This window comes from Staurois parvus, unplaced genomic scaffold, assembly GCF_062004578.1.
Source record: "Staurois parvus isolate SC_StPar_1 unplaced genomic scaffold, SC_StPar_1.0 ptg000668l, whole genome shotgun sequence".
NCBI lineage: Eukaryota > Metazoa > Chordata > Amphibia > Anura > Ranidae > Staurois > Staurois parvus.
The window spans coordinates 610,001-636,011 of record NW_028318464.1 but is presented as its reverse complement, the minus strand read 5'-3'; positions in this window follow the sequence as shown (position 1 = coordinate 636,011).

Here is a 26,011-nt window from a genome sequence, read left to right as displayed (position 1 = left end):
CCCTGTAGTGTAACGCGTAGGGGAGGGGCTTTCTGTTGTCACGACACTCGCAATCCTTTGATGGTGTTTGGTAACTATAGATTGGAGATTGAAACAACAACACAATGCGATTTTTGCTTGCATATTGTGTGGAACAGTGTGGTGCGCTATAGCACCAATTACATGTGAGTGCAATATTGGGAGTTTTTTTTAATGTTAAATAAAGCTTTTATACGGATAAAACGCTATGTATGGCGTTTTCTCTTTCTATATGTATGGCTGAGGAGGAACGAAGTATGGGATACTTGAAGTATTAAGAAGCAGTGTATAACTATTTGAGAAATGGAATTATCTGACATGCTGAGGAATCATTATATTAGTCCTGTGAGATAGGACGCAAGCGTTATATGACCTCACTTAACGGTTTGGTCATATACCCCAGGTAAGAGCACATCTGGTGGTGGGTTTTACTAATAACAGTACTTTTGGCACATAAAGGGTGATGATTAAGAATGAAGAAGTAAAAGGCAGTTTATAATACCATTGTGAAGCACAGAAGATTTATAATACGACTTTCTGTTGGACTGCACTATTGTGATATTTTTTGGATTGTTCATATGATTTTTTGAAGTGTCAATTTGACTGTCTTTTACGGGAAGCGCGGCACTGGTGTATATTATTTTAGATAGTTTATTTGTACATTCATATACCTAAAGCTCACAACATTATTATTGGCTTGCATCATGGCAGCCAAAGGCTCAATGGTAAATGCAAATAATAGTGGTGAGAGTGGGCAGCCTTGTCTAGTTCCTCTGCAGGGTGGAGTTTCCATCCCTCATGAATGGTCACCCAAGGAGAATGGTAAAGCAATTTAATCCAGACATTCAAAACCAGCCTAAAGCCAATTTTTTTCTAATGTAGCCCAAAGGTACTGCCATTCAACGCTATGAAAAGCTAAGAGACAGTAGAGCCCATGTCCAGCGTTGATAGCTGGGATTTGCATATTTAAAAATAGCCTGGGAAGATTAACAGTAGTTGCTTTTTGTGGCATAAAGCTCGCTCTGGGTGTACCTTACTGATAAAAACGTTTTTAAGCCTGAGAGCCAAAGCCTTTGCCAATATTTTATCATCACTTTGTAGAAATGAGATATGCATTACAATCAGTTGGGGGTTTGCCCAGCTTCAATAGTAGGATACTATTAGCTCTAGACATGGAGGCTGGAAGACAGTGCCTCTCAAAAGACTCATTAAAAACTTTTAGTAGATTAGGCAATTACAGTTAGCGAACTGTAAACTTCCATATGGAGACCATCATCACCTGGTGCTTTGCAATTAGTGAACGACCTAATCACCTTCTGAATCTCTTCTACTGTTATAGGTAAGTCTAAAAGGGCACACTGAGAAGAGGACAGTTGGGACAGGGCTAAAGAATACATATATTGTGTTAAGTAAATCAGGAATGTGTTTTGGAGGTATATATATCAGAATAAAATCTTACCAGTTCTTCCACTACTGATGCTGGAGAGTTAATTAGATCCCCGTTTTGAGTGCACCAATGGTATAGGTGGTTTGTTGAGCCTTAGCAATTTTTGCTAAGAGGCATCCAGTTTGTTCTGCTTGTTCATAGAATGCCTGCTTGTTAAACTTTTTTATCTTCTGAAGAATTGACCAACTGGACCAAAACGTCTAGTGCAGAAAGCCAGACCTCCTTTGCAGAGACAGTGGGATGGGATATATATTCCTGCTCAAGTCTTTGAACTAGCTGAGAATTTTGGGATTCATGTTCCCTGGAGGCATTTTGAATAGCCCTGATTTCAGAGATGCATACTCCTCGGAAAAATGCTTTAAAAATGTCCCATAGGAATAATAAATCAGGAGCATGATCTGTGTTTCACAATTGCCACAGGTGAGGGTAAGAGATTTAACCAAAAATAATTTAATTTCCAGAAAGCTTTAGGCAAATTAATAAATGGTTTAACAGAAATCCACACTAAAAGTGGAGGGTGGTCAGAGATGTCTCTTGAGGCGTATTGAAGGTTAGTTAACAGAGGGGCAAAAGAAGGATTCCCTATATGTAAGGCTATTCTGTAAAGGAAATAATGGGTTTTAGAGAAACATGAATATTGGCATTCATGAGTGTGACTTTCTCTCCAGAAATCGGTCCACCCCACATCCAAAGGAAAGTGGGATAGTGTGGTACCTCTGTAGGGAGGACCTGTTAGAAATGGGAATTGCTTGTCTAGATGAGAGTTAAAGTCACTGAAAGGAAAGAGTGGTACATCTGGTTTATCTGGTAAAAATGACAAATATTTTCTTGACACCATAGTGGAAAAGGGAGGAGGAATATACACATCACTAATATGCACATAACTATACAGTTTGCAATGTACAAACATATATCTACCTTTAACATCAACAATGGAGGCAAGTTATTGAAAATCTAAAGATCTACTGTATGTACCAGAACACCAGCACCTTTAGAATAGGACAAATAAGCAAAATGGTATGCATGACCTATCCATTAGTAATGGAGACAAATTAAGGTATCTTTCAAAAGGTGAGTCTTTTGCAGGCTGCAGATTGCAGGGTGGTATTTATGGAGAACAATGCTAACTATAGTTCTCTTAGTGGGACTGTTTAATCCCCTAACATTCCAATATATTATAGAATTATCTACTGCATTGATACACAATAGGACATGAAATAACAAAGGCAGTCACCCAAGTATGAAAAACTGTTACCGTCCATCCTCTAGGAGTCCATCCTGGTAGACAATCATAGGCTTGGCTGATGGGATGAAGGCACTTTTTACAATGTAAATAAAGGGGCAAGAAAATTAAAACAGGAAATTTATGTTGGATCTCCAGAACTGTGACTTCCTTTTTATTTTTCTGGTCATCATGCCGGTCAGTGACAGAATAACTGCACTGGAGGGATCCCACATAAGTGTGGAGCAGAAGGCTGGTGGGTATCAGTGGTATAGCCACAAAGAGAAGGATCAGCAGGAGGATAAATGGTGGGAGCTACATGAGGTATAACTACTCACATGCCTAACTTAGCCACACCCCCAATATTTCATATTTACTTGACAAAAAAGACAAAATATACTTTAAATAGTATTTTTTATTCCTGATCATAGTCATTAAACAAAAAAGTACATAGAAAATCACCAAACATTCTCTTTAATTTAGATCTGTTCTAAAAAATGCACAGTGTTGAGGTGCAAATCTGTGGAATGTTTATTAAAATGTGCATATGATCCACTATGTTGTAGCTTTTCTAACATCATAAGACATATTTTATATCTTTTTATATATTGTATAAATAAGACATAATAAAAAAGTGTGTTTTTGCAGCCTGTGCAGTGTTGTCAAATTCATAATTTGGTTTAGCTGTTATTATTGATTGTGTTATTTCTGAAAATATAAACTTTAATCTTGGATTAGGAGCATAAACCTGAGTGGATGTGCTGTGTCGTGTGGGATGAACAATCAGCAGTAAACAATGAACCATCTACTGGCCTTTGTCTTAATGCTGATATAATGAGTGACATTGAAAGCCTCTTTTGTTCATAATTAATTCTGAGATGACATGTTGGTTATAGTCAGATACTGAAAGTGCACTGAAAGCTCCCTGAGGAAGTTTCCGAGATTAATGGTATTTAACGGATTAATAACATTCAGTTGTTTATGAATTGAGCTGTTTCATTGGAATTCTCTGTGTGCTTTAAACACACATCAGTTACATAATAAAAGGTATTTAAGAAAAAGCTGCCTGTAACAGCTGATCAATTGCTTTGATTTTCTTAATTACTAAAACATAATAAATGAAATGTCTGTGTTCCAGAGACTTGTTAGAGATATGGCGGGCCGATGTGGCTCCATGATCTTACTACCGATGTTCCTCCTTATTTCATTTCATAATGCACAAGCTTGTATACTTGTAATGAATCAGTCAGGTTTTTCCATTCTGCTGGCCCTAATGTTTCCAATATATCTAGCCATCAGCAGGGAAAGTCCACTTTTGGCTAAATAATTCACCCAACTTCCACGTAGAACAACCAGTGGAACTTGCCTACTGAAATCAAGTGACATCATCATTTGATAAGACAATGGTTATTTTTCTATGGACCAAATTGGTTAATTAGGTCGTTCAGCATGTTAAAGTAACAATAAGGAGTTTAGAAGACAGGAGGGGTGAAACAAGGCTCATATTTTACAGGAAAAATAGAGATCTGTATATAACTGTCTATACCTTTTGGGTCTACTAATCATTTTAACAATACATTTTCTCTGAAGTTAAATACTACTTATGTATTTTTATAGAGCTCAATTAAAATTCACCTGATTTGTAACAGGTTTCCTGTCAAGGGAACAGATTTTTGCCCAATTTTAAATTAAGAAGAGTAGCTGGCATCACATCTCCATGTTGATTATAAAAGAGAAAACAAACAAAATGGGACTTTTCAGGTGCCTCTTGTACAATTATCAATGATTGACATAAAAAAATGTATTTACTTAAATTTTTTAGCGTACCTAAAAGTTATTATACATGATAAAAATGTATTTAAAAAGCTGTGTTACACACACATAAGATGTTAACCCCATAATAGCATGATGTTTTTGAGCTTGGAAATATTCATGTACCACAGACACTGCCCATGTAATACATCAGATTTCCAGTATACAAGCATTTTAATCAGCAACTGATGAATTATGTTACATCATGTGATATACTATTCCAACCTGGGTTAGGGGTGTGTGACTCTTCAACATGTTTCATAGGTTGACACTAGAGATGAGCGAATTATTCAAAAATTCGATTCGGCTGATTCGCCGAATTCGCGGAATAAATTCGATTCGAGGCGAATATATTCGCTGCGAATTTAACTTATAAAAAGGGTGTTTCTAGGCTTCAGAGAGCCTTTATATTAGTGCAGAACACTGTACCTTTAATTTAAATGCCCTTGGAGTCTGCTGGGGAAGAGAAATAATACTGTCAGTCAGTATGACATGCACATGAGTGCCGTCGATCTTAGAATCACCGCACACTTCACTCATTTGGGCAGTCACAGGGCCAAAACCAGAGTGTGGAGCCACAGTGTGGCGGTGGAGGCAGCAGCAATGGGAGGCCATACAGCACCCTATGACAAAATGGAACCCACCAGCAGTGTGAGGAGACCTGAAAGTGGCACATGGCAGAGTGTGGCGATGGAGACAGCAGCAATGGGAGGCCGTACAGGGACCCATGACACACTCTGGACCTGGCAGCAGCATGAGGAGGCGGTACAAAGGCCCATGACAGATTACGGGCCTGGCAGCAGCAGTGGGCGGGCGGTGGATGCAGCAGTATTCGGAAGCCAAACACAGGCCTCGGTTAAAAAGCGGAAGCCGTCAGCAGCGTGAGCAGACGACAGAGGCACATGGCGCAGGGTGGCGGTGGAGGCAGCAGTATTCGGAAGCCATACACAGGCCTAGGTTAAAAAGCGGAAGCCGTCAGCAGCGTGAGCAGACGACAGAGACACACGGCACAGGGTGGCGGTGGATGCAGCAGTATTCGGAAGCCAAACACAGACCTCGGTTAAAAAGCGGAAGACGTCAGCAGCGTGAGCAGACGACAGAGGCACATGGCGCAGGGTGGCGGTGGAGGCAGCAGCAATGGAAGGCCATACAGCACCCTATCACAAAATGGAACCCACCAACAGTGTAAGGAGACCTGAAAGTGGCACATGACGCAGGGTGGCGCTGGAGGCAGCAGTATTCGGAAGACATACACAGGACTAGTTTAAAAAGAGGAAGCCGTCAGCAGCATGAGCAGACGACAGAGGCACATGGCGCAGGGTGGCGGTGGAGGCAGCAGTATTCGGAAGCCATACACAGGCCTAGGTTAAAAAGCGGAAGCCGTCAGCAGCGTGAGCAGACGACAGAGACACATGGCGCAGGGTGGCGGTGGAGGCAGCAGTATTCGGAAGCCATACACAGGCCTAGGTTAAAAAGCGGAAGCCGTCAGCAGCGTGAGCAGACGACAGAGACACATGGCGCAGGGTGGCGGTGGATGCAGCAGTATTCGGAAGCCAAACACGGGCCTCGGTTAAAAAGCGGAAGCTGTCAGCAGCGTGAGCAGACGACAGAGGCAGATGGCGCAGGGTGGCGGTGGAGGCAGCAGCAATGGAAGGCCATACAGCACCCTATCACAAAATGGAACCCACCAACAGTGTAAGGAGACCTGAAAGTGGCACATGGCGCAGGGTGGCGGTGGAGGCAGCAGTATTCGGAAGACATACACAGGACTAGTTTAAATAGAGGAAGCCGTCAGCAGCGTGAGCAGACGACAGAGGCACATGGCGCAGGGTGGCGGTGGAGGCAGCAGTATTCGGAAGCCATACACAGGCCTAGGTTAAAAAGCGGAAGCCGTCAGCAGCGTGAGCAGACGACAGAGACACATGGCGCAGGGTGGCGGTGGAGGCAGCAGTACTCGGAAGCCATACACAGGCCTCGGTTAAAAAGCGGAAGCCGTCAGCAGCGTGAGCAGACGACAGAGGCACATGGCGCAGGGTGGCGGTGGAGGCAGCAGCAATGGAAGGCCATACAGCACCCTATCACAAAATGGAACCCACCAACAGTGTAAGGAGACCTGAAAGTGGCACATGGCGCAGGGTGGCGGTGGAGGCAGCAGTATTCGGAAGACATACACAGGACTAGTTTAAAAAGAGGAAGCTGTCAGCAGCATGAGCAGACGACAGAGGCACATGGCGCAGGGTGGCGGTGGAGGTAGCAGTATTCGGAAGCCATACACAGGCCTAGGTTAAAAAGCGGAAGCCGTCAGCAGCGTGAGCAGACGACAGAGACACAAGGCGCAGGGTGGCGGTGGAGGCAGCAGTATTCGGAAGCCATACACAGGCCTAGGTTAAAAAGCGGAAGCCGTCAGCAGCGTGAGCAGACGACAGAGACACATGGCGCAGGGTGGCGGTGGATGCAGCAGTATTCGGAAGCCAAACACAGGCCTCGGTTAAAAAGCGGAAGCCGCCAGCAGCGTGAGCAGACGACAGAGGCAGATGGCGCAGGGTGGCGGTGGAGGCAGCAGCAATGGAAGGCCATACAGCACCCTATCACAAAATGGAACCCACCAACAGTGTAAGGAGACCTGAAAGTGGCACATGGCGCAGGGTGGCGGTGGAGGCAGCAGTATTCGGAAGACATACACAGGACTAGTTTAAATAGAGGAAGCCGTCAGCAGCGTGAGCAGACGACAGAGGCACATGGCGCAGGGTGGCGGTGGAGGCAGCAGTATTCGGAAGCCATACACAGGCCTAGGTTAAAAAGCGGAAGCCGTCAGCAGCGTGAGCAGACGACAGAGACACATGGCGCAGGGTGGCGGTGGAGGCAGCAGTATTCGGAAGCCATACACAGGACTAGGTTAAAAAGCGGAAGCCGTCAGCAGCGTGAGCAGACGACAGAGACACATGGCGTAGGGTGGCGGTGGAGGCAGCAGCAATGGAAGGCCATACAGCACCCTATCACAAAATGGAACCCACCAACAGTGTAAGGAGACCGGAAAGTGGCACATGGCGCAGGGTGGCGGTGGAGTTAGCAGTATTCGGAAGACATACACAGGACTAGTTTAAAAAGCGGAAGCCGTCAGCAGCGTGAGCAGACGACAGAGGCACATGGCGCAGGGTGGCGGTGGAGGCAGCAGCAATGGAAGGCCATACAGCACCCTATCACAAAATGGAACCCACCAACAGTGTAAGGAGACCTGAAAGTGGCACATGGCGCAGGGTGGCGGTGGAGGCAGCAGTATTCGGAAGACATACACAGGACTAGTTTAAAAAGAGGAAGCCGTCAGCAGCGTGAGCAGACGACAGAGGCACATGGCGCAGGGTGGCGGTGGAGGCAGCAGTATTCGGAAGCCATACACAGGCCTAGGTTAAAAAGCGGAAGCTGTCAGCAGCGTGAGCAGACGACAGAGACACATGGCGCAGGGTGGCGGTGGAGGCAGCAGTATTCGGAAGCCATACACAGGCCTAGGTTAAAAAGCGAAAGCCGTCAGCAGCGTGAGCAGACGACAGAGACACATGGCGTAGGGTGGCGGTGGAGGCAGCAGCAATGGAAGGCCATACAGCACCCTATCACAAAATGGAACCCACCAACAGTGTAAGGAGACCGGAAAGTGGCACATGGCGCAGGGTGGCGGTGGAGGCAGCAGTATTCGGAAGACATACACAGGACTAGTTTAAAAAGCGGAAGCCGTCAGCAGCGTGAGCAGACGACAGAGGCACATGGCGCAGGGTGGCGGTGGAGGCAGCAGCAATGGAAGGCCATACAGCACCCTATCACAAAATGGAACCCACCAACAGTGTAAGGAGACCTGAAAGTGGCACATGGCGCAGGGTGGCGGTGGAGGCAGCAGTATTCGGAAGCCATACACAGGCCTAGGTTAAAAGGCGGAAGCCGTCAGCAGCGTGAGCAGACGACAGAGACACATGGTGCAGGGTGGCGGTGGATGCAGCAGTATTCGGAAGCCAAACACAGGCCTCGGTTAAAAAGCGGAAGCCGTCAGCAGCGTGAGCAGACGACAGAGGCACATGGCGCAGGGTGGCGGTGGAGGCAGCAGCAATGGAAGGCCATACAGCACCCTATCACAAAATGGAACCCACCAACAGTGTAAGGAGACCTGAAAGTGGCACATGGCGCAGGGTGGCGGTGGAGGCAGCAGTATTCGGAAGACATACACAGGACTAGTTTCAAAAGCGGAAGCCGTCAGCAGCGTGAGCAGACGACAGAGGCACATGGCGCAGGGTGGCGGTGGAGGCAGCAGTATTCGGAAGCCATACACAGGCCTAGGTTAAAAAGCGGAAGCCGTCAGCAGCGTGAGCAGACGACAGAGACACATGGCGCAGGCTGGCGGTGGAGGCAGCAGTATTCGGAAGCCATACACAGGCCTAGGTTAAAAAGCGGAAGCCGTCAGCAGCGTGAGCAGACGACAGAGACACATGGCGCAGGGTGGCGGTGGATGCAGCAGTATTCGGAAGCCAAACACAGGCCTCGATTAAAAAGCGGAAGCCGTCAGCAGCGTGAGCAGACGACAGAGGCACATGGCGCAGGGTGGCGGTGGAGGCAGCAGCAATGGAAGGCCATACAGCACCCTATCACAAAATGGAACCCACCAACAGTGTAAGGAGACCTGAAAGTGGCACATGGCGCAGGGTGGCGGTGGAGGCAGCAGTATTCGGAAGACATACACAGGACTAGTTTAAAAAGCGGAAGCCGTCAGCAGCGTGAGCAGACGACAGAGGCACATGGCGCAGGGTGGCGGTGGAGGCAGCAGTATTCGGAAGCCATACACAGGCCTAGGTTAAAAAGCGGAAGCCGTCAGCAGCGTGAGCAGACGACAGAGACACATGGCGCAGGGTGGCGGTGGATGCAGCAGTATTCGGAAGCCAAACACAGGCCTCGGTTAAAAAGCGGAAGCCGTCAGCAGCGTGAGCAGACGACAGAGGCACATGGCGCAGGGTGGCGGTGGAGGCAGCAGCAATGGAAGGCCATACAGCACCCTATCACAAAATGGAACCCACCAACAGTGTAAGGAGACCTGAAAGTGGCACATGGCGCAGGGTGGCGGTGGAGGCAGCAGTATTCGGAAGACATACACAGGACTAGTTTAAATAGAGGAAGCCGTCAGCAGCGTGAGCAGACGACAGAGGCACATGGCGCAGGGTGGCGGTGGAGGCAGCAGTATTCGGAAGCCATACACAGGCCTAGGTTAAAAAGCGGAAGCCGTCAGCAGCGTGAGCAGACGACAGAGACACATGGCGCAGGGTGGCGGTGGAGGCAGCAGTATTCGGAAGCCATACACAGGCCTAGGTTAAAAAGCGGAAGCCGTCAGCAGCGTGAGCAGACGACAGAGACACATGGCGTAGGGTGGCGGTGGAGGCAGCAGCAATGGAAGGCCATACAGCACCCTATCACAAAATGGAACCCACCAACAGTGTAAGGAGACCGGAAAGTGGCACATGGCGCAGGGTGGCGGTGGAGGCAGCAGTATTCGGAAGACATACACAGGACTAGTTTAAAAAGCGGAAGCCGTCAGCAGCGTGAGCAGACGACAGAGGCACATGGCGCAGGGTGGCGGTGGAGGCAGCAGCAATGGAAGGCCATACAGCACCCTATCACAAAATGGAACCCACCAACAGTGTAAGGAGACCTGAAAGTGGCACATGGCGCAGGGTGGCGGTGGAGGCAGCAGTATTCGGAAGACATACACAGGACTAGTTTAAAAAGAGGAAGCCGTCAGCAGCGTGAGCAGACGACAGAGGCACATGGCGCAGGGTGGCGGTGGAGGCAGCAGTATTCGGAAGCCATACACAGGCCTAAGTTAAAAAGCGGAAGCTGTCAGCAGCGTGAGCAGACGACAGAGACACATGGCGCAGGGTGGCGGTGGAGGCAGCAGTATTCGGAAGCCATACACAGGCCTAGGTTAAAAGGCGGAAGCCGTCAGCAGCGTGAGCAGACGACAGAGACACATGGTGCAGGGTGGCGGTGGATGCAGCAGTATTCGGAAGCCAAACACAGGCCTCGGTTAAAAAGCGGAAGCCGTCAGCAGCGTGAGCAGACGACAGAGGCACATGGCGCAGGGTGGCGGTGGAGGCAGCAGCAATGGAAGGCCATACAGCACCCTATCACAAAATAGAACCCACCAACAGTGTAAGGAGACCTGAAAGTGGCACATGGCGCAGGGTGGCGGTGGAGGCAGCAGTATTCGGAAGACATACACAGGACTAGTTTCAAAAGCGGAAGCCGTCAGCAGCGTGAGCAGACGACAGAGGCACATGGCGCAGGGTGGCGGTGGAGGCAGCAGTATTCGGAAGCCATACACAGGCCTAGGTTAAAAAGCGGAAGCCGTCAGCAGCGTGAGCAGACGACAGAGACACATGGCGCAGGCTGGCGGTGGAGGCAGCAGTATTCGGAAGCCATACACAGGCCTAGGTTAAAAAGCGGAAGCCGTCAGCAGCGTGAGCAGACGACAGAGACACATGGCGCAGGGTGGCGGTGGATGCAGCAGTATTCGGAAGCCAAACACAGGCCTCGATTAAAAAGCGGAAGCCGTCAGCAGCGTGAGCAGACGACAGAGGCACATGGCGCAGGGTGGCGGTGGAGGCAGCAGCAATGGAAGGCCATACAGCACCCTATCACAAAATGGAACCCACCAACAGTGTAAGGAGACCTGAAAGTGGCACATGGCGCAGGGTGGCGGTGGAGGCAGCAGTATTCGGAAGACATACACAGGACTAGTTTAAAAAGCGGAAGCCGTCAGCAGCGTGAGCAGACGACAGAGGCACATGGCGCAGGGTGGCGGTGGAGGCAGCAGTATTCGGAAGCCATACACAGGCCTAGGTTAAAAAGCGGAAGCCGTCAGCAGCGTGAGCAGACGACAGAGACACATGGCGCAGGGTGGCGGTGGATGCAGCAGTATTCGGAAGCCAAACACAGGCCTCGGTTAAAAAGCGGAATCCGTCAGCAGCGTGAGCAGACGACAGAGGCACATGGCGCAGGGTGGCGGTGGAGGCAGCAGCAATGGAAGGCCATACAGCACCCTATCACAAAATGGAACCCACCAACAGTGTAAGGAGACCTGAAAGTGGCACATGGCGCAGGGTGGCGGTGGAGGCAGCAGTATTCGGAAGACATACACAGGACTAGTTTAAAAAGCGGAAGCCGTCAGCAGCGTGAGCAGACGACAGAGGCACATGGCGCAGGGTGGCGGTGGAGGCAGCAGTATTCGGAAGCCATACACAGGCCTCGGTTAAAAAGCGGAAGCCGTCAGCAGCGTGAGCAGACGACAGAGGCACATGGCGCAGGGTGGCGGTGGAGGCAGCAGCAATGGAAGGCCATACAGCACCCTATCACAAAATGGAACCCACCAACAGTGTAAGGAGACCTGAAAGTGGCACATGGCGCAGGGTGGCGGTGGAGGCAGCAGTATTCGGAAGACATACACAGGACTAGTTTAAAAAGCGGAAGCCGTCAGCAGCGTGAGCAGACGACAGAGGCACATGGCGCAGGGTGGCGGTGGAGGCAGCAGTATTCGGAAGCCATACACAGGCCTAGGTTAAAAAGCGGAAGCCGTCAGCAGCGTGAGCAGACGACAGAGGCACATGGCGCAGGGTGGCGGTGGAGGCAGCAGCAATGGAAGGCCATACAGCACCCTATCACAAAATGGAACCCACCAACAATGTAATGAGACCTGAAAGTGGCACATGGCGCAGGGTGGCGGTGGAGGCAGCAGTATTCGGAAGACATACACAGGACTAGTTTCAAAAGCGGAAGCCGTCAGCAGCGTGAGCAGACGACAGAGGCACATGGCGCAGGGTGGCGGTGGAGGCAGCAGTATTCGGAAGCCATACACAGGCCTAGGTTAAAAAGCGGAAGCCGTCAGCAGCGTGAGCAGACGACAGAGACACATGGCGCAGGGTGGCGGTGGAGGCAGCAGTATTCGGAAGCCATACACAGGCCTAGGTTAAAAAGCGGAAGCCGTCAGCAGCGTGAGCAGACGACAGAGACACATGGCGCAGGGTGGCGGTGGATGCAGCAGTATTCGGAAGCCAAACACAGGCCTCGATTAAAAAGCGGAAGCCGTCAGCAGCGTGAGCAGACGACAGAGGCACATGGCGCAGGGTGGCGGTGGAGGCAGCAGCAATGGAAGGCCATACAGCACCCTATCACAAAATGGAACCCACCAACAGTGTAAGGAGACCTGAAAGTGGCACATGGCGCAGGGTGGCGGTGGAGGCAGCAGTATTCGGAAGACATACACAGGACTAGTTTAAAAAGCGGAAGCCGTCAGCAGCGTGAGCAGACGACAGAGGCACATGGCGCAGGGTGGCGGTGGAGGCAGCAGTATTCGGAAGCCATACACAGGCCTAGGTTAAAAAGCGGAAGCCGTCAGCAGCGTGAGCAGATGACAGAGACACATGGCGCAGGGTGGCGGTGGATGCAGCAGTATTCGGAAGCCAAACACAGGCCTCGGTTAAAAAGCGGAAGCCGTCAGCAGCGTGAGCAGACGACAGAGGCACATGGCGCAGGGTGGCGGTGGAGGCAGCAGCAATGGAAGGCCATACAGCACCCTATCACAAAATGGAACCCACCAACAGTGTAAGGAGACCTGAAAGTGGCACATGGCGCAGGGTGGCGGTGGAGGCAGCAGTATTCGGAAGACATACACAGGACTAGTTTCAAAAGCGGAAGCCGTCAGCAGCGTGAGCAGACGACAGAGGCACATGGCGCAGGGTGGCGGTGGAGGCAGCAGTATTCGGAAGCCATACACAGGCCTAGGTTAAAAAGCGGAAGCCGTCAGCAGCGTGAGCAGACGACAGAGACACATGGCGCAGGGTGGCGGTGGAGGCAGCAGTATTCGGAAGCCATACACAGGCCTAGGTTAAAAAGCGGAAGCCGTCAGCAGCGTGAGCAGACGACAGAGACACATGGCGTAGGGTGGCGGTGGATGCAGCAGTATTCGGAAGCCAAACACAGGCTTCGGTTAAAAAGCGGAAGCCGTCAGCAGCGTGAGCAGGCGACAGAGGCACATGGCGCAGGGTGGCGGTGGAGGCAGCAGCAATGGAAGGCCATACAGCACCCTATCACAAAATGGAACCCACCAACAGTGTAAGGAGACCTGAAAGTGGCACATGGCGCAGGGTGGCGGTGGAGGCAGCAGTATTCGGAAGCCATACACAGGCCTAGGTTAAAAGGCGGAAGCCGTCAGCAGCGTGAGCAGACGACAGAGACACATGGCGCAGGGTGGCGGTGGATGCAGCAGTATTCGGAAGCCAAACACAGGCCTCGGTTAAAAAGCGGAAGCCGTCAGCAGCGTGAGCAGACGACAGAGGCACATGGCGCAGGGTGGCGGTGGAGGCAGCAGCAATGGAAGGCCATACAGCACCCTATCACAAAATGGAACCCACCAACAGTGTAAGGAGACCTGAAAGTGGCACATGGCGCAGGGTGGCGGTGGAGGCAGCAGTATTCGGAAGACATACACAGGACTAGTTTAAAAAGCGGAAGCCGTCAGCAGCGTGAGCAGACGACAGAGGCACATGGCGCAGGGTGGCGGTGGAGGCAGCAGTATTCGGAAGCCATACACAGGCCTAGGTTAAAAAGCGGAAGCCGTCAGCAGCGTGAGCAGACGACAGAGACACATGGCGCAGGGTGGCGGTGGAGGCAGCAGTATTCGGAAGCCATACACAGGCCTAGGTTAAAAAGCGGAAGCCGTCAGCAGCGTGAGCAGACGACAGAGACACATGGCGCAGGGTGGCGGTGGATGCAGCAGTATTCGGAAGCCAAACACAGGCCTCGATTAAAAAGCGGAAGCCGTCAGCAGCGTGAGCAGACGACAGAGGCACATGGCGCAGGGTGGCGGTGGAGGCAGCAGCAATGGAAGGCCATACAGCACCCTATCACAAAATGGAACCCACCAACAGTGTAAGGAGACCTGAAAGTGGCACATGGCGCAGGGTGGCGGTGGAGGCAGCAGTATTCGGAAGACATACACAGGACTAGTTTAAAAAGCGGAAGCCGTCAGCAGCGTGAGCAGACGACAGAGGCACATGGCGCAGGGTGGCGGTGGAGGCAGCAGTATTCGGAAGCCATACACAGGCCTAGGTTAAAAAGCGGAAGCTGTCAGCAGCGTGAGCAGACGACAGAGACACATGGCGCAGGGTGGCGGTGGATGCAGCAGTACTCGGAAGCCAAACACAGGCTTCGGTTAAAAAGCGGAAGCCGTCAGCAGCGTGAGCAGACGACAGAGGCACATGGCGCAGGGTGGCGGTGGAGGCAGCAGCAATGGAAGGCCATACAGCACCCTATCACAAAATGGAACCCACCAACAGTGTAAGGAGACCTGAAAGTGGCACATGGCGCAGGGTGGCGGTGGAGGCAGCAGTATTCGGAAGACATACACAGGACTAGTTTAAAAAGCGGAAGCCGTCAGCAGCGTGAGCAGACGACAGAGGCACATGGCGCAGGGTGGCGGTGGAGGCAGCAGTATTCGGAAGCCATACACAGGCCTAGGTTAAAAAGCGGAAGCCGTCAGCAGCGTGAGCAGACGACAGAGACACATGGCGCAGGGTGGCGGTGGAGGCAGCAGTATTCGGAAGCCATACACAGGCCTAGGTTAAAAAGCGGAAGCCGTCAGCAGCGTGAGCAGACGACAGAGACACATGGCGCAGGGTGGCGGTGGATGCAGCAGTATTCGGAAGCCAAACACAGGCCTCGGTTAAAAAGCGGAAGCCGTCAGCAGCGTGAGCAGACGACAGAGGCACATGGCGCAGGGTGGCGGTGGAGGCAGCAGCAATGGAAGGCCATACAGCACCCTATCACAAAATGGAACCCACCAACAGTGTAAGGAGACCTGAAAGTGGCACATGGCGCAGGGTGGCGGTGGAGGCAGCAGTATTCGGAAGCCAAACACAGGCCTAGATTAAAAAGCGGAAGCCGTCAGCAGCGTGAGCAGACGACAGAGGCACATGGCGCAGGGTGGCGGTGGAGGCAGCAGTATTCGGAAGCCATACACAGGCCTAGGTTAAAAAGCGGGAAGCCGTCAGCAGCGTGAGCAGACAACAGAGACACATGGCGCAGGGTGGCGGTGGATGCAGCAGTATTCGGAAGCCAAACACAGGCCTCGGTTAAAAAGCGGAAGCCGTCAGCAGCGTGAGCAGACGACAGAGGCACATGGCGCAGGGTGGCGGTGGAGGCAGCAGCAATGGAAGGCCATACAGCACCCTATCACAAAATGGAACCCACCAACAGTGTAAGGAGACCTGAAAGTGGCACATGGCGCAGGGTGGCGGTGGAGGCAGCTGTATTCGGAAGACATACACAGGACTAGGTTAAAAAGCGGAAGCCGTCAGCAGCGTGAGCAGACGACAGAGGCACATGGCGCAGGGTGGCGGTGGATGCAGCAGTATTCGGAAGCCAAACACAGGCCGCGGTTAAAAAGCGGAAGCCGTCAGCAGCGTGAGCAGACGACAGGCACATGGCGCAGGGTGGCGGTGGAGGCAGCAGCAATGAGAGGCCATACAGCACCCAATGACAAAATGGAACCCACCAGCAGTGTGAGGAGACCTGAAAGTGGCACATGGCAGAGTGTGGCGATGGAGACAGCAGCAATGGGAGGCCGTACAGGGACCCATGACACACTCTGGACCTGGCAGCAGCATGAGGAGGCGGTACAGGGGCCCATGACAGATTACGGGCCTGGTAGCAGCATGAGGAGTCGGTACGGGGGCCCATGGCAGATTACGGGCCTGGCAGCAGCATGAGGAGGCGGTACAGGGGCCCATGGCAGAGTGGCGGAGCGTAAGCAGCTAAAATTGAAGGCTATACAGAGGCCTATGTTAAAAAGTCCCCCCAGCAGCAGGGGTTTGATAGTCATCGACTATCAAGAGTCCAATGGCAGAGTGGCGGAGCAGAAGCAGCTTCAATTGAAGGCCATACACAGGCCTAGGTTTAAAAGTCCCTCACAGTTAATTCCAATAACGAACTCTACTCCTCCGTGCAATCTACTTACGAGACCCTGGGCAGGTCTGGGTCCAATTTGTGGTAGAGACTGGTTTTGTTCAGCCATGCTTGAGCGAGTAATAACAGGTCTGTGCTGCCCTTTGGTGTCTGGCTTAATGCGCACAACACTGAACGTCCCAGCGTTTGTCAACGATTTGCCGTTAAGTGATGCAAACCCGCTGAACCACGTTCATGAGGAGCCGGTACAGGGGGCCATGAATCAGTATGGACCTGGCAGCAGCGTGAGCAGACGACAGAGGCACATGGCGCAGGGTGGCGGTGTAGGCAGCATTATTCGGAAGCCATACACAGGCCTAGGTTAAAAAGCGGAAGCCGTCAGCAGCGTGAGCAGACGACAGAGACACATGGCGCAGGGTGGCGGTGGAGGCAGCAGTATTCGGAAGCCATACACAGGCCTAGGTTAAAAAGCGGAAGCCGTCAGCAGCGTGAGCAGACGACAGAGAAACATGGCGCAGGGTGGCGGTGGATGCAGCAGTATTCGGAAGCCAAACACAGGCCTCGGTTAAAAAGCGGAAGCCGTCAGCAGCGTGAGCAGACGACAGAGGCACATGGCGCAGGGTGGCGGTGGAGGCAGCAGCAATGGAAGGCCATACAGCACCCTATCACAAAATGGAACCCACCAACAGTGTAAGGAGACCTGAAAGTGGCACATGGCAGAGTCTGGCGATGAAGTCAGCAGCAATGGGAGGCCGTACAGGGACCCATGACACACTCTGGACCTGGCAGCAGCAAGAGGAGGCGGTACAGGGGCCCATGGCAGAGTGGCGAAGCGTAAGCAGCTTAAATTGAAGGCCATACAGAGGCCTATGTTAAAAATAATAACATGTTTGGGGCATGATTCATGGCGGATTTAGTTAGTTGTGTCAGGAACTGGTGGTTTGAAATCCAGACTAATCCACGCCTGATTCATTTTCACAAACGTGAGTCTCTCCACACTTTGGGTGGACAGTCGTGTCCTCCGCGGAGTTACAATACCTCCTGCCGCACTAAACACGCGCTCCGATGCCACGCTACTGGCCGGGCATGACAGCCTTTCAAGGGCAAATTCAGCTAGTTGGGGCCAAAGGTCAAGTTTCGTTGCCCAGTAGTCAAGGGGATTGTCTACCTCGGTTGGCAGGGTGCTGTCCAAGTAGGCCCGAGCCTGTTGTTTGAGGTCCTGCTCCAGGTCCACCTGATGCTGCTGCTGCTGCGGCTGGTTAGTAGTTTCCTCACTGCGCTGGTGAAGAAAGCTACTCATCATCGACTGCAGACTGAGGCAGCCGCTGCTGGTGGAGCTGCCACTGCTCCTACCACCCCACCCCTCCCCTGCTGCCATGGCAGCGGAACGCGAGCGCACAGGGCCCACAGTGTCTGAGGATGGACGTTGGCGCAGAAAGGCAGAGACCAACTGACTACATAGGTGGTTTTTATAGTACTTTATTTTGGCCTCCCTCTCAGCAGGTGTGAAAAAGGCCACCATTTTTGAACGGTAGCGAGGGTCCAACAAGGTGGACAGCCAAAAGTCATCCCTCTGTCTGATGGTTATTATTCGGCTGTCGCTACGCAAGCAACCGAGCATGCTATGGGCCATTTGTGCCAAGGAATGTGAGGGACTCCCTGCCTCCATCTCCACAGCATACTGCCACGGTGCGTCTGGGTCCTCTGTCTCCTCCTCCTCCTCTACCAGATGCTCCTGCTCCTCCACTCCTGTCCGCTGAGTGGAAAAACCACCCATTTCACTCAATAATTCCTGAGCACCAATGTCCTCCTCTACCTCCTCCTCTTCTTCCTGTCCTGCCCCCACAGGGGTCATGTGGCGTTGAGATCTGTGCGCCACGTCTACCGCACCCTGACCAGCCATTGTTAACAGCATTTGTTCCAGGACGTGCAACAGAGGAATGACGTCGTTCATCCCATAGTCCTGCCGACTCACGAATAGCGTGGCCTCCTCAAAGGGCCTGAGCAAGCGGCAGGTGTCACGCATGAGCTGCCAATGGCTGACATCTAAGTTACACAGGGGAGTACCTTTATCCGCTTGTAACATCAGGAAATCGGTGATGGCCTTTCGCTGTTCGTAAAGGCGGTCTAACATATGTAGGGTTGAATTCCACCTTGTTGCAACGTCGCAGATCAGGCGATGCTGTGGAATTCCGTTCTGCCGCTGCAGCTCAAGGAGGGTTTGCTTTGCGGTGTAGGAATGGCTGAAATGCATGCAAAGTTTACGTGACATTTTAAGGATGTCTTGCAGTGGGATGGTGGATTTTAGGAACCGCTTGACAACCAGATTGAACACGTGAGCCATGCATGGCGCATGGCACAACCTTCCTTGAAGCAGAGCAGACACCATGTTCTTTCCGTTGTCGGTCAACATGGTTCCGATTTTCAGTTTGCGCGGAGACAGCCATCTGTCGATTTCTCTGTTCATTACACTGAGAAGTTCCTCCCCTGTGTGACTACATTCGCCAAGGCATACCAGGTGCAGCACAGCGTGACACCGTTGCGCCCTGCACATGTGATATGCCGGTCGGGTAATGGGACTTGGCACGGGGGTGGCGGCTGAGGACACGGCGGAAGAAGAGGTGGTAGAGGCGGACATCTTTGCTGGACCAAGGACGTGCAAACGTGGAGGCAAAAGCGGCGTGACCTGTCCAAGTTGCTGGTGCGGCTGTGCCGGCACCACGTTCACCCAGTGGGCCGTAAATGACATGTACTGTCCCTGACCGTAGTTACAGCTCCACACGTCGGCGCTGCCGTGCACTTTGGCAGAGACCGACATGCTCAAAGACTGGCCCACCATCTCTTCTACATGTGAATGCAGGGCTGGCACTGCCTTTTTGGCGAAGAAATGCCGGCTTGGCACTCTCCACCGCGGCGCGGCACAAGCCATCATTTCTCGGAAAGGTGCTGAGTCCACCACTTGGAAAGGGAGGGACTGCAGCACCAGCAACTTGGACAGGAGAACGTTCAGCTTCTGCACCGTCGGGTGCGTGCTCGCAAACTGTTGTCTCTTGGAAACGGATTCCAAGAAAGACTGCTGACGGAATCCGTGAAGAGGAGTAGCAGGAGAAGGAGCATCTGAACGAGCGGAAGATGCCAACGAGCGACAACTCCCCTCAGCAGAGGTGTTGGAGCCTTGACTGGCTGATAGAGGGTGATTGACGTCGGGTGACGGAGCAAGTAACGGAGCGGGTGATGGAGCGGGTGCTGGGGCAGGCAGAACCGCCGTATCTTTATCACGGTTTTCCCAGGCCACCAAATGGCGACGCTGCATATGCTGACGCAACGCTGTAGTCCCAACGTGGGCCCCCTGGCCACGCTTGACTTTCTGGTCACATAGTCGACATACGGCTACGTTTACTTCCTCGGGCGGCGTGACGAAAAATTGCCACACCGCCGAGTAGGAAACTTTGCCCCCGCTACTCCTCACTGGCTGACTGCTACTTCCTCCGTGCACACCGGCACCACTACTGGCCGTGGTGGTAGGCTGCAGTGGAGCTGGTGCTCTACTCCGTGGCCGTTTGCCTCCACTGACACTGCTGCGACCCTGCTGCCTCCTGGGCAACCCACCGACTGTTTTGCTCGCTGGCAAGCTGGCACCCTCTTCTCCTGATGATGCGGAAGCAATAGCCTGATGACGACGAGGCTGCCAAGTGCGATCAATTAGGGTCTCCGCGTCACTACTAGCCCCCTCGGCTGCGTGTGGGTCAGGAGACAGACCTGTCTCTAGACCGGCTACCGAGCCACTCTCCTCGCCAGTACTTCTTCGCCTGGCTGCTGAAGAGGCGGATGTCTCCCCCCGTTCCTGACCGCCCTCTGTTAGCTCTTCCTCACTGTACAGTGGGGCTGAGCCCACAGCATGCGATACTTCGCTTGGTGAGGGAACATCAAAGGACAGGGGCAGGTAGAGGACACGTGATTTCAGTGGGCTTGCTCCCAGGCCATGCCAACTAACGGTTGTGTCTGACGTACCCACCGACTGTTGGCTGTAGGTGTCAGAGGTGACCTGGGAAGAGGAAGACGACCGAGTCAACCAATCGATGACGGCAGGGTTGTCGGTGGAGACATGACCGCTGGATGACACCGGGAGCACTGGCCTCTGGCTGCGACTAGTGCTGCCTCGACCCCTTCCTCTGCTGCCACGTCTGCTCGCTCCTGAAACATTGCCTCCTCTGCTACTCCTCTGCGTGTTGTCTGACATACTCTTTAATTCAATAAGCACCCCAAACATAAAACAGGATTTAACTCTTTGAACGTACAATAGTGGTTGTGAAGCAGAAAGTAACGATTCTGTGTCCCTGAGTAACGATTCTGTGTCCCTGAGTAACGATTCTGTGTCCCTGAGTAACGATTCTGTGTCCCTGAGTAACAATTCTGTGTCCCTGAGTAACGATTCTGTGTCCCTGAGTAACAATTCTGTGTCCCTGAGTAACGATTCTGTGTCCCTCAGTAACAATTCTGTTTCCCTGAGTAACGATTCTGTGTCCCTGAGTAACAATTCTGTGTCCCTCAGTATCGATTCTGTGTCCCTCAGTAACGATTCTGTGTCCCTGAGTAACAATTCTGTGTCCCTGAGTAACGATTCTGTGTCCCTGAGTAACGATTCTGTGTCCCTCAGTAACAATTCTGTGTCCCTGAGTAACGATTCTGTGTCCCTGAGTAACGATTCTGTGTCCCTGAGTAACAATTCTGTGTCCCTGAGTAACGATTCTGTGTCCCTGAGTAACAATTCTGTGTCTGTCCCTGAGTAACAATTCTGTGTCCCTCAGTAACGATTCTGTGTCCCTCAGTAACAATTCTGTGTCCCTGAGTAACCATTCTGTGTCCCTGAGTAACAATTCTGTGTCCCTGAGTAACGATTCTGTGTCCCTGAGTAACGATTCTGTGTCCCTGTGTCCCTGAGTAACAATTCTGTGTCCCTGAGTAACGATTCTGTGTCCCTAAGTAACGATTCTGTGTCCCTGAGTAACGATTCTGTGTCCCTCAGTAACGATTCTGTGTTCCTCAGTAACAATTCTGTGTCCCTGAGTAACAATTCTGTGTCCCTGAGCAACAATTCTGTGTCCCTGAGTAACGATTCTGTGTCCCTGAGTAACGATTCTGTGTCCCTGAGTAACGATTCTGTGTCCCTGAGTAACGATTCTGTGTCCCTGAGTAACAATTCTGTGTCTGTCCCTGAGTAACGATTCTGTGTCCCTGAGTAACAATTCTGTGTCCCTGAGTAACAATTCTGTGTCCCTGAGTAATGATTCTGTGTCCCTGAGTAACGATTCTGCGTCCCTGAGTAACGATTCTGTGGCCCTAAAGTCTCTGTGGGCCTAACTCTGTCCATAATACAGACACCTCTGTCTCTCTTGAATGACCGGAGGCTAATGGAGAATTCTAAGATGGCCGCGATTTATAGCTCCACCATTACATAGTGCTGGCTGGCTGGCTGCTGATTGGCTAATGCGATCACATGTCATGAATGAATGCATTATGGGTCAGCGCGCCTTGTCTGCGCGCCTTCCCAGAGATCCCCGCTCCGTCGCCACACATGTCGCCGCCATTTTTGGGAAAATTCGATTCGTGCATCCGAAGTTTGCTAATTTTCGGATTCGGCGCGAATCGAATTTTTCCTAATCTTCGAAACGAATTCCACTTCGTCATGTTCGATTCGCTCATCTCTAGTTGACACCTTCTTCAACAGGAAACTGTGGAACTTTAAAGCTGATGTCCAGCTTTACTGCCACTTTAAATACTTTGTTTGGCCAGAGATATTTCCTACACTAACAGATGTCTGCTTTGCACACTGTATGGAACCTCAACTATACATACAATATACAGCACTGTGTTCCAGGTGTGAGATGAAAACAACCCGTTCTACATAGAATACAAAGCTGCCTATGAATGGCAGCCACCTAACTGCATTTTGCCTCGTCTCCCACTTGGAACACAAAGCTGTAGATTGTATGTAGCCGAGGCTCCATACAGTTTATGCTGCCAGGGGGCTCACCTGTTAGTGTGGGAAATAGTTTGTTTGGGCCAGCTTGGCCTAAATTAACTATTAAAGTGACAGTAAAGCTGGACACCGGCTTTAACAGTGAATCTAAAATGCCAAATTATTTTGAAGTTGATAGCATACATTGTGTACCATAGGCCATTTATACACAAGTACAGTAAAATAAAATTTACATACAGTATGTGATATATTCACTTGCAGACCGCAATACGAATATAAACATTACAGTTTAGAAGTGGTTTACCAGGATTATGATTGAAGTAATCAGCTATAACCCTGGTATCTTTTTTTTCTGCCAGTGGCAGGGTTTCTAATGAAAGCTGTCCGAGCGACTCATTAACCACTGGATTGCTTTCAGTAACAGTGGGAGGGGAAGACCCCACCCTCCTCCCACCGCTTGCCATTGTTTCTCAGGTTTACTGTTAAAAACGGTGCACCTGAGAAACAATTCGAAGGTGCGGCCGACTGGCCACAGAGGCGATAACAGACTCTATCATCTCTGCCTCTATGGTGTTGGAGGAGCAGAGCGATGTAAATTTTTTTTTAATCTTTTGCTTTTAAAGGTAAAGGAGAAATTTGACCCCAGATCTCTCCTTAAAGAGGACATTTGATGCTTATTTCTATTACAAGGTATGTCTATATTCCTTGTAATAGGATTAAAAGTGATAAAAAAAAAAAAAATACATAAAGGGACAGTGTAAAAATAAAAAATTTAATAAGGAAAAAAACATTGAAGTGCTCTCATCCGTCTTTGCCCACGCAGAGAAGTGAACGCACAAGTAAGTTGCACACACATATGTAAATGGTTAAATTGATAGAACCTGTGCAGCAGACAATATAGGATATGTGGGCTGCTGCTAGCACTGGACAAGTGTAATAATGAATCAAATTGGATGCTGCGCTGCCAACCCTATTCCTTTAGAATCACAGTGAAAAAAGGATTTGAACATCTCCCTATTACTAAGGAAGTGTAAAGTAAAAGTAAAAAATCCCAACTGTCTATTAACTATGGTGAATAAATTATGAAAATGTGTACAAAAAAAATTGTTCACAATGAAATTGTGGTTGACGTGGTACAGTACACCTCCCCCACCAATAATTATGTGTGTTTAGTGAACCAATCCATAATAAATAAATATGAAAAACATAAACATTGAAAGTTGATTAGCGTCTATGACAAATACTACAATGCACTTCCCCCTTACACAACGTGCACAAATGAAATTAAATCAAAGCTGATATACAATAGTATTTCAGTTCATGAAGTGAACAGTGTCCCGTTACTGCAAGACACCTCCCGCATCCTGTAAACAATTGGTGGCTTGGTGATGAAACCAGTGCTTCTAACATATAACTGGTAATCCGTACTGTCACTCTTGCTCCCCCTCCAAAACCACACTCACAGCAATATATTGACCCCCTACAAATAGGTGGGTCAAAAGTGCTTGTTTAAGTGCGTTCCTTGAGCTAGATTATCCACTGTGATAGGGTCCTGCCAATATGAAGGGATCCTCCAAAATGTCTCTACTTTTCCTCCACCACCACAAAGATATGCAATAGGGAAAATCAAAGGGAAACTTCCATAGCATTATACTGTTTATTTTTTAATTAAAACCATATAAATGTGCACTTATTGCATGTGGAGCACATCAGCAATCTGGAACACATTGTTTTAAAGTGCCCATACATGGTATACCTGTATCCCTATTGCATGTGTACAAATTTTCATAATTTATTCACCATAGTTGATAGACAGTTGGGATTTTTTACTTTTACTTTACACTTCCTTAGTAATAGGGAGGTGTTCAAAACCTTATTTCACTGTGATTCTAAAGGAATAGGATTGGCAGCGCAGCATCCAATTTGTTTCATATGTAAACAGTGTTTGCAGCACACATGTGAGATATCGCCACAAATGCTAGCGTGACAGCAATAATTCTAGTGCTAGACCTCCTCTGTAACTCTAAACAGGTAACCTGTACATTTTTTAACGCATCACCTATGAAGATTTTTAAGTGCCGTAGTTTGTCATCATTCCTCGAGTGTTCACAATTTTAATGCATGCCATGGTATCTATAGGTATCTATTTACTCGCCGTAACAACCTCTTTCATATTTTACAAAAATTTTGGGTATATATTTTTTTTAGTTCATTAAAGTGTATTTTTAAAAAAAAATCAATTTATAAACTGCTCTGCAAATGCCATGTGACATAAAAAATTGAAACGATAGCCATTTCATTCTCTAGGGTCTTTAAAAAAATATATATATTTGGAGGTTATAAGTAGAGATGAGCGAATTATTCAAAAATTCGATTCGGCTGATTCGCCGAATTTGCGGAATAAATTCGATTCGATGCAAATTTATTCGCTGCGAATTTAACTTATTAAAAGGGTTTCTAGGCTTCAGAGAGCCTTTATATTAGTGCAGAACACTGTACCTTTAATTTAAATGCCCTTGGAGTCTGCTGGGGAAGAGAAATAATACTGTCAGTCAGTATGACATGCAGATGAGTGCCGTCGATCTTAGAATCACCGCACACTTCACTCATTTTGGCAGTCACGGGGCACGACGAAGAAGATGAAGATGAAGAAGAAGATGAGGAAGAAGATGAAGAAGAAGAAGAAGATGAAGAAGAAGAAGAAGATGAAGAAGATGAAGAAGAAGATGATGAAGAAGAAGATGATGAAGAAGATGATGATGAAGAAGATGATGAAGAAGAAGATGATGAAGAAGATGATGATGATGAAGAAGAAGATGATGAAGAAGAAGATGATGAAGAAGAAGATGATGAAGAAGAAGAAGAAGAAGAAGATGAAGAAGAAGAAGATGAAGAAGAAGAAGAAGAAGAAGAAGGATAAGAAGAAGAAGATGAGGATGAAGAAGAAGAAGAAGAAGAAGATGAGGATGAGGATGAAAAAGAAGAAGAAGAAGAAGAAGGATAAGAAGAAGAAGAAGAAGAAGAAGAAGAAGAAGAAGAAGAAGAAGAAGAAGAAGAAGGATAAGAAGAAGAAGAAGAAGGATAAGAAGAAGAAGAAGAAGAAGGATAAGAAGAAGAAGAAGAAGAAGGATAAGAAGAGACGAAGAAGAAGAAGGATAAGAAGAAGAAGAAGAAGGATAAGAAGAAGAAGAAGAAGAAGAAGGATAAGAAGAAGAAGAAGAAGAAGAAGAAGAAGAAGAAGAAGAAGAAGGATAAGAAGAAGAAGATGAGGATGAAGAAGAAGAAGATGAGGATGAGGATGAAAAAGAAGAAGAAGAAGAAGAAGAAGAAGAAGAAGGATAAGAAGAAGAAGAAGAAGGATAAGAAGAAGAAGAAGAAGAAGGATAAGAAGAAGAAGAAGAAGGATAAGAAGAAGAAGAAGAAGAAGAAGAAGAAGAAGAAGGATAAGAAGAGAAGAAGAAAAAGAAGAAGGATAAGAAGAAGAAGAAGAAGGATAAGAAGAAGAAGAAGAAGAAGGATAAGAAGAAGAAGGATAAGAAGA